Source organism: Oncorhynchus kisutch, linkage group LG1 (genome assembly GCF_002021735.2).
Source record: "Oncorhynchus kisutch isolate 150728-3 linkage group LG1, Okis_V2, whole genome shotgun sequence".
In the NCBI taxonomy this organism is placed as follows: Eukaryota; Metazoa; Chordata; class Actinopteri; order Salmoniformes; family Salmonidae; genus Oncorhynchus; species Oncorhynchus kisutch.
In genome coordinates, this window is record NC_034174.2 from 71,122,831 (window position 1) to 71,130,006 (window position 7,176).

Genomic DNA, 7,176 nt, shown 5'->3' on the forward strand with positions numbered 1-7,176 from the left:
AACAATAACGAGGCTATATACAAGGAGTACCGGTACCGAGTCAATGTACAGTGGTACGAGGTAGTGGAGGTGATTGAGGTAACATCAGAGTACCATCAGCGTGTGTGAAGTGTGTGTATGTGTGAGTGTGTGTGTGTGAGTGAGTGTGTGGGTAGAGTCTAGTGTGTGTGTAGAGTCTAGTGTGTGTGTAGAGTCTAGTGTGTGGGTAGAGTCTAGTGTGTGTGTAGAGTCTAGTGTGTGTGTAGAGTCTAGTGTGTGTGCATAGAGCCTGTCAAGGGAGTCAATGCAAAACAGTTAAGGTAAATAACTAGTAAAGGGGGTCAATGTAAATAGTCTGGGTAGCCAGTTGATTAGCTGTTCAGCAGTCTTATGGCTTGAGGGTTGAAGCTGTTCAGATATCCTTTGGTCAAAGACTTGGCGCTTGGTTACTTGTTGTGGTGCAGTAGCAGAGAGAACAGTCTATGACTTGGGTGGCTGCAGTCTTGGACAATTTTTAGGACCTTCCTCTGACACCGCCTGGTATAGAGGTCCTGGGTGGTAGGGAGTTCGGCCCCAGTGAAGTACTGGGCCGTGCGCACAACCCTCTGTCGGATACGGTGCAGTTGCTCTACCAAGAGGTGATGCAGCCAGTCAAGATCCTCTCAGTGGTGCAGCTGTAGAACATTTTGAGAATCTGAGGGCCCATGCCAAACCTTTCAAATTCAATTCCAGCACTGATTCATTGCACTGGCTCAGAGCAGCCTGTTCAGACTGTAATTCTCCAACAGGGACGTCATTATCTTCTATGCGCTGTCTATGGCCCAGCTCACCCACACTAGAGACGGATTAAGACTACCTCAGCTGTACAAGGTGCTACTATTGCAAAGGAGCTCCACTCAACCACAGAGAGACATGTCTGTTGTGCTACAGTGGTAGCAGTGTGTGAGTGTGATTTCTCTGTGGAATGGGGAGATAGGATCTTAATTTGAGCCAGTTTTCTACAGCAGGAAAAGAAACCCTTATGTTTGGCATTTCAATTTTTTTTGTTGCTTAAAAGAGAGAAGTTAAACAAAGTTTGGAGCTCGATCAACACTATTTAAAGCAGGCATTGCGTGTGTGTGAGGTGGACAGTGAAAGCAATTAATTATCATTGGAGGCTGCGAAGCACATTTCCTCGGCTGCAATCCTCCAGTGGCTAGCTCCAGGCATGCCAAATGAATGGGCTGAGAATGGACGATGCTAGCTTACAGTCTAATGAATATATATTGAATATTGATGGTGGATGTCCTATTCTAGAGATCCTGCCATCCTCCCACACACGATACAGTATATGCTGTAGTGGAACACTTGAGATTAAGTATTTCAAATACTTGACCTGTGTCTGATTGAGCTTGCCTAGCTAAATGGAACTTATACAATAGTCCTAAAAATCCTCAGCCACAAAAGAGTGATCAAATGAAGATCCTACGTCTGTAGGGGTCTTGTACTCTATGGTCAGATTAGAATGAGGATGGAGATCACAAGTCATTGACAGGGAACTGAATGTCCTACATCTCTATTCTGCCCCTCATGTGTCATCAGAATGCTATAATATATTCTCTTTACTCACTTGTACAGGCGCCGTTGTGAAGGTGATCCAGGTACTCGTGATAGAGGTCACACAGGTACACAGTTTTTCACCTTAATACCATGACTCATTCACATGTTCCAAAACAGGAACAGGAACAGGAAATAGGTGTTTGTGTGTCCGCATGTCAGCATGGTTTCATGGTGAGGGTCAATGTCTGTGATGTGCTGAGTGGGCCGTCGGGCACCAGTGCCATGGGAGACTGGCGCCGTGCCCACGAGAGAGAGAGAAAGAGAGAGAGAGAGAGAGAAAGAGAGAGATAAAGAGAGAGAGTGAGAGAGAAAGAGAGAGTGAGAGAGCAGACAGTGGAGCTGGAGTGAGCTGACGTTGAAGAATGACCAACGTTTTAATACGGGCAGGAAGTTAAAGTGGGTTGAAAATATAGATGAATTACAGATGCAGGACCTTAATTTGATCACTCTTTTGTTGTTGAGAATTTTCCCGGGCTAACTTGTAATGTATTCAAGGTTTAAAAAGGCTTCTAAAGTTTGTAATTTACACTTTAAAATGTCAGACTTCCCCTAAAGACAAATGTATCAACCCCTACAAAACATTTACATGAATTACAATCCACATAATAATTCACATTTCCGGTTGCTGGAGGATTATTTTCCTGCTGTAGCAAACTGGCTCAAATGTAGATCCTACATCTGTAGAAGCTGCCGGTCCACAAAGTCTCTGTCTATAGCTGGAGACTCTATCTTACCCTGTAGCTGCTCGGCTTTCCCAATAATCCATTTATTGTAATGCAGCACTGCGTGATCCATACACCAGCCCAATGGATTAGTGTGTGGGGTTGAGTTGGGTCTGGGCTGCATAAAGGAACAGTAGAGTGTGTAGTGTATCAGACAGACCTCGGGGCTTCTGAGGACAGACTGTACATTACAGTACTAGAGTAGTATGTCTCCCTGTTCCGACATGACATTTCAGGGCAGGTCTCAACCCACCAGAACTGGGTTCAAATACTATTTGAAATCATTTCAAATACTTGACCTGTGTCTGTCTGAGCTTGCCTAGCTTAAATTGAACTAATACAATAGTCCTAAAAATGTAAACCCTTCCCATCTGGCACTGCAGGCAGGCTCAAGCAAACACTGTAACTATATTTAAATTTGTATTTATTTATTTGAACCCAGGTCAAGTACATAACAGTTACTATTGTGGCACATCTGTCGCTTCCCTTCAGACATGAGATGTCAAGGCAGGTGTCTGCTATACTCAGTATACTTAAAGCAGGCAGATCTCCCAGTCCCATTCCACCCCCAACCATTAAATATTTACACTCAGTTTCAGCTAAAAAGCTCACTGCCTCCGAGAGGGCACGCTTAGAGGGAGAGGAAGTCTCTAGCCTATGGCAGAGGAGTTGAGCCTAAGTCTGTATAACCCTAATGCAAGGTAAAAACACATGACTCCCTTAACTTAAACACTAATGTAGAAAATAGAAACCGAAGCAGAAACCCAACACTTAAGTTAGCTTGAGTTTTGGCAGCGGGCATTTCAAATGAAAAGAGAGAAGAAGTTAAAACAAAGTTTGAAGCTCGATCGGCACTATTTAAAGCAGGCATTGTGTGAGGTGGACAGTGGAAGTAATCAATTCTCATTGGAGGCGGCGAAGCACATTTCCTCGGCTGCAATCCTCCGGTGGCCAGCTCCAGGCATGCCAAATGAACGGGCTGAGAATGGACGATGGTTAGCTCACAGTCTGTCTCTCCGTTATACCATTTCACATTCTATTCCCTTCTCGTTCGGGTCATTTCCCCTCTCAAGTAGTTCTTAATGCTTTTCTATAGACCCATCAAACTCACCAACAACTTCATTGAATCTTATTTATTTTCTTTTTACAGTAGCTTCCTCCTCATCCTCAAATCATTTTCGTATCAGTCACATACACATGGTTAGCAGATGTTAAGGCGAGTGTAGCGAAATGCTAATATATTGAATATTGATGGTGGATGTCCTATTCTAGCGATCCTGCCATGCTCCCACACACGATACAGTATATGCTGTAGTGGAACACTTGAGTTTAGGTTGGAGAGGCTCCATTGTATGGCATTTGAAAATAAAGTATTATAATTTCATATAGTGTCACATTTTGATTTGAGGACAGCTGAACTAGGCCCCATCTCTTTGATCGTCACGGCACTTGGCAAACTGGTTCCTGCATGAATATTTCAATCAGCTAACATTCATCTGAATGTATTCCCTGTGGATATCCTGTCCCAAATCAATTACATTTCATCCAAGTTGAGTGGATTGAATCCTTGGGTTAGACAAGAGATCGAAGTCAACTGTCCCTCAAATCATTCTCAGCCAGTAGCCCAGCCAAACCTGTCTTCAGCCTCTATCCCCTACCAACACTACTGTACATTCCTCTGGAATCTCCCCAACAACTTCCCCCAGTGTGTATAAGGTGTGTTTAAGTGTGTGTTCAGGGTACTCACATGTTCCAGCTTCTCTTTGCTGCGGAGCCAGATGGTTGCAGAATAGTCCTGTTGCTGGATAGCACTGTTGGCGTAGATGTCTGAGAGGTGGGGTGCGTGGAGGGGTTCCCCTCTACCCCTCATCCCATGGCCTCCTGATGCCATGATGCACACGCACGCACGCACACACGCACGCACACACACACGCACGCACGCACGCACGCACGCACGCACGCACGCACGCACGCACACACACACACACACACACACACACACACACACACACACACACACACACACACACACACACACACACACACACACACACACACAATCACTTAAAAGCTCCTCTTCTTCTCTTCTGGCCTCTTTCCTCCTCTAGACTCTGTCACTGTCAGTCTATAGCTAGTCAATGAGTGAGCCAAGTCCTTCTGATCCACCGTGGATCTGTAAGTGGGTGACTGTCTATAGCTCTTCAAACCCACCGAGGTTCTCTTCTCTCACTGGCTGTCTAAATGTCTGGCGTGCTTATGGGCAGTGGGTGGGCTGGTTCCTCGTGGGAGGTGGGGCTCAACAGGGAGTGCTGCAGCAGAATGAGGTGGGAGAGTGCCAGACCCACTTAAAGGCACTGAGTGAGTGAGGGTGAGGTTGTGCGTGTGCGTGTGCGTGTGTGTGTGTGTGCGCACTACATTGAAATTAAAACAGAGGATCTTACAGCAGTGAGGAAATGTATTTATCAGATGATAAATATAGTATGTTTATCTCTGTTAGTCCAGTGGTGTCTGTATTACACTGCACCAGAGTGGGACACTAGTGGGTTAGCTAATAAAGTATTGATTTGACACTGCCTCGACTACATATAGACTGCTGTGATATTGCCTCTGCCTCCAACGGCATTTCATCGGTATATACAGTACGTCTTTTAGGTCATTATATAGTTTCTCAGTGCCGATATGGCCACATACTGTAAGTCTTGTATGAATGGAGGTTGTGTAAATACTGCAGCTAAGAGAAAGGAAAGTGTTCAGTGGCCCTTGAACGATTTATGTCACGGCTAGAGAACCTTTCCCCCACCAGAATGGATTTATGTCACGGCTAGAGAACCTTTCCCCCACCAGAATGGATTTATGTCACGGCTAGAGAACCTTTCCCCCACCAGAATGGATTTATGTCACGGCTAGAGAACCTTTCCCCCACCAGAATGGATTTATGTCACGGCTAGAGAACCTTTCCCCCACCAGAATGGATTTATGTCACGGCTAGAGAACCTTTCCCCCACCAGAATGGATTTATGTCACGGCTAGAGAACCTTTCCCCCACCAGAATGGATTTATGTCACGGCTAGAGAACCTTTCCCCCACCAGAATGGATTTATGTCACGGCTAGAGAACCTTTCCCCCACCAGAATGGATTTTGCACTGATTGTTCTAGTTCCATTACCTAAATTATGCAGCCATCATTGCATCAATACTGCACAGCTAACCTGATTCTTAATCGGTGAATTCTCCTATGGCAGTAGTTCCTATATAGCCTGTCAAAATGTACTTACTCACAAGCCTCCATCTCTCCACCCCAGGATGGAAATTGCAATATTTATGCCCGTACTTTTCCTCCAGTGTTTAGTGAACAGCATACTAATTCCTCCTCCTTCCCCACAGCCAGGTCTGCATTGGCAGACTTGCTGACACAGGACTTTTGTTTCTTTTTTTTGTTGTCATCCTCAAACCTTCATCAGTCGACCACAAGCAATAATAGTTAATTGATGGAAAGTATAGACTATGTAAATATAAATGCTCCATTGCACACACCAGCTTGTTCGGTGTCGTACATCTTCGCCTAGTCAATGTGAGGAGACCAAGTGCCAAGTCACCATCGACTGACAGCTTAACTTTTTGATATCCATGTTATGCAAGATGAACCACATACTTTGATACAGTATTCTACTGTGAGAAGTGTGTGACAGTGACCGACAGAGTTCAGCATAAAGGTCCAGGAATATCATAGAAAACCCATTTGAACGTTATACTTTCTATAAACCAATATTCGTCGGATATGTAGAAGTATTGAGGTGCTGCCCAGGTCCCCAAGTCGTCACATTTGTCTAAACGAATCAAAAACTAGTCCAGTCTCTCTATGCACACTGACGCTCCAACACACTCATAACATACACACACATTTATACTGACTCTACACACTCATAACATACACACACATTTATACTGACTCTACACACTCATAACATACACACACATTTATACTGACTCTACACACTCAGGCACACTCAAATACAATCATTATTTATGCTGCTGCTACTCTGTTTATTATATATCCTGATGCCCAGTCACCCCTTACCCCTTTACATATCTACCTCTATCACTCCAGTATACCTGCACATTGTAAATATGTTACTGGAACTGACCCTGTATATAGTCACCTTACCCCTTTACATATCTACCTCTATCACTCCAGTATACCTGCACATTGTAAACATGGTACTGGAACTGATCCTGAATATAGTCACCTTACCCCTTTACATATCTACCTCTATCACTCCAGTATACCTGCACATTGTAAATACTGGAACTGACCCTGTATATAGTCACCTTACCCCTTTACATATCTACCTCTATCACTCCAGTATACCTGCACATTGTAAATACTGGAACTGACCCTGTATATAGTCACCTTACCCCTTTACATATCTACCTCTATCACTCCAGTATACCTGCACATTGTAAACATGGTACTGGAACTGATCCTGAATAAAGCTTCTTCCTTTCTTGTGTTCTTATTTATGTTTCTTGTGTGTTTTTGTTCTACCTTGTGTTTTTTTCAGTACTACATTGATATCGATTACTGCATTGTTGGATTTGGATCTTGCAAGAAATGCATTTCACTGCACTTGTGCGCGTGACATTAAAACTTGAAACAGTACAGAATAATATCCTACCCAGACAAAAGGACGAGGCCAGCGCACTCTTAATCTTTCATTTCCATGTAAAACCCCAAAGACATTCAAAACCACAGTTCGGTAACAAGCCTCAACTTAATTCTGAAAACCCACGATTCTCCCAGTAGAATCAGAGCTCCGAAAACACATGCTGTGCAGCAGCAGCATCAGTAGCCCAGTATGACAAAGGGGAGCGGCTT